The sequence below is a fragment of the Eschrichtius robustus genome, chromosome 10, assembly GCF_028021215.1.
Source record: "Eschrichtius robustus isolate mEscRob2 chromosome 10, mEscRob2.pri, whole genome shotgun sequence".
Classification (NCBI taxonomy): Eukaryota; Metazoa; Chordata; class Mammalia; order Artiodactyla; family Eschrichtiidae; genus Eschrichtius; species Eschrichtius robustus.
Window position 1 is genome coordinate 7,209,198 of NC_090833.1, and position 2,882 is coordinate 7,212,079.

Here is a 2,882-nt window from a genome sequence, read left to right on the forward strand (position 1 = left end):
GAGGAGAAAGGTCAGGAGGGGAGAGTGGCCAGAGCCTGGGAGGCCCAGGAGGATTTAACCCTTCCCTGCCCAGAGAAAACTGAATCCTGGCCTTCAGCTCCTCCCCGCCCCCATCCAGAGAAAACCCATTCCCGGCCCCCAACACACCCACCCCACCCCACCCCCTCTCACTTCTGTCCTTGGGTGGGGCCCCCCTTGTCTCTGCCCCACACCCTGGGTCCATCCCCCCAGCTAATCCAGGATTAGCCATTTCTGATCTCCTGCAAGATCTTTAACTGCCTCCTTCCAGTTTCTTTCCAGAAACCACTCCCAGCTGGCTGTTTCCAAGGTGCCCAGAAGTTGTGTCCTAGGAGTGTCTGGGCAGGCAGGAGGACACCCGAGTCCCTGCCCAGGTGCCACAACTAACTGTAACCTCCAACCCACATCTGCCCCTGGGTCGAGGCAGGGTTAGAAAGTGCCCAGGCCACCTGCAGCAGCATCTGGGTGGGATGGGATGCAAGGTGGGTCTGGGGGCACACACATCAGACAGACTCTGAGCAGCTCTGCATTCCAAAGGTGGAAGAGGGCTTCCGAGGATTGCTTGGGCCCCTGCCCCTGCCCCCCAAGCTCTGATCCCCTGAGACTCTCTAGGTCCTGAAAGGATTACAGATCTGTCTGCAGCTCAGAGGAAGGGAGAAGATAAGGGGGATCTTAGAAAGGGGAAGGGGCTAGAGCGGGGGCCTGGGTCTTCAGAATGAGGGCGAGGGAAGCCATGGTTCCTGATCCCCACCCCCAGGCCCAAGATGTTGGTGTCTGAGGCCGGCTGGCACAGCGGAGGCCGGCGGTCAGCACACCCACCCTTCCAGCCAGCCCTGCTCAGCAGCTGACGGGGCCGTTCTGGCTGCTGCTTCTGAAACCCAGCCACTGGCCTTCCCTGAAATGACGCTTTCTGAATGGCGAAGGGACAGAGTGTCTTGGGAGCGAGCGTGGGGACACTGCTCAGCCCTCAGGAGCCTTGGCCCTAAGTCAAGTTGTGTTTTCTGGGCCACCGCACTGGAAGTATAGCTGCTTGGTCCCTGCTTCCCAAGAGCCGAGAGCCAGGGGAGGGGAGACCCCCGGCAGGCTCCTGAGGCTGGAGGGTGAAGAGGTTCCCAGGGGACAGGCCGGGTGAGGATGACAGGTGGAAGACAGAACCCTTTGGGGAAATACAGCCAAGGTTCCACTCACTCGAGGCAGGGAGCGTTTCCAGCTGTCCTGGCCCCTTCCCAACAGATCCAGAGAGACACCTGCCATGTGCCAGGAACACAGTGAGGGTCCAGTAGTGCTGGGCTAGCAACTCCTCGGGGAACCCCCATCCAAGGCTTACATCCACACCCGGGCCTTACTTTCCCCATCTGTGGTTTCGGGATAACAGAAGTACCTCCTGGGCACTTGGAAAGTGCCCACTGGCTGTTCACCGTATGTTAGCAGGAGCTGTTCTCGGTGGAATGTGAGGGTATTTTTACTTTACTTTTTGAACTTCCCCAAGTTTTCCAAACTGCTGTTATCATCAGAGAAAAGGCCACCAGTGTGGTTTTAAATGGAGTGAAGAGCCCTGAGTTGGGGGGAGGCGGGGGGACGGCTGGGCCTCCCACGATTTGTTCATTCATTCCACTCAGGCTTTGGGAAGTGGGTGGGCGGTGTTTCCACATTGCTGTTTTTTTCCAAAAGCTAACCAGCTCCAGATCCAGCGCTTGGGCCACCCCAAGCCTGAGGTGGGGCAGTGGGCACTGGTGGGGAGGTACCAGACCAGACAGGAGAGGAAGACCTCTACTCTCGAGATAAAGGAGGGTGTTCTAGGGGGTTGCCAAGCCCAGAGCTGCTCGGCCTCCCCGTCAAAAGTCCCACGACAGAGGCAGAAGAGGGAGGGACTCTTGACTCACTCCTGAGGTCACCTGGGGGGTCAAAGTCCCATGTAGGGAGGAAGGACAGACTCTGGCGTGTCCCAGAGGAGGTGCCCAAGCAGCAGGTAAGGACTCATTGTTAAGGCCAAGGTTGGACACAATGGCCTTTTTTCTTCACCAAATGACCCCTGCCCCAGGGCCCACGTTGGCCCAGCACAAGCCTTGCTGGGCCAGGAGGAAGACAGATCATTTATTGATTTCCAGGAGCCAGGCCCTCTGCTAAAAACTCCACCTACCAGCAAAATTATCACGAAGCTGAGTAAGCCCCAGAACAATCCTGTGAGGTCGCCAACACCATCCTGATTTTATAAATGAGGAAACCGAGGGCCCACATCAAATAAATGGCAGAGCTAGAATCTGAAGACAACTCTGCCCATCTCCCCCAGCCTCTGCCCTTGACCCCAACACCTTCAGCACCTCCAGCCCAAAGGGGCTAGAAGCTGGGTCAGGCCTGCCCACGGTGACTCTCAGTCCTGCCTCTGCAGAGCCCTGGAGACTGGCTGTTGGAATTACAAGGGACGGATGAAAGCAGAGTGGAAGTGCCCACTGCACAGATGGGGATGTGGAGGGCACGGGAGGAAAGGGGCTTGCCCAGTTTGACAAAGGGGATGACTGAGCTGGGAAAAGGACCCGAGACTACTGGCTCCCATTCCAGCGCCCTTCCCTCCCTCCCATCAAAGCTCAGGAGGGCCCGAACCTTAGGCCTCAGCCAGCAGAGAACGTGCTGGCTGTGGGATCCTGGTGGGGCCCACACCGGATGTGTTAACAGGGGCTGCGTCCAGCTCATGTCCGGTAGCTGTCTCCGAGGAGCTTCCGGTTTCACGGGGCAGGCAGAGGAGCGGAGTTCATTATCTTCTAGGTGCCCGATAAATGGTCACTCCACAAACCAGTCCACGGGGCTGAGCGGGCCTCAGAGAGCTGAGGGAAGGGTCCCCCCATGACATGGAGACCTCCAAAGGC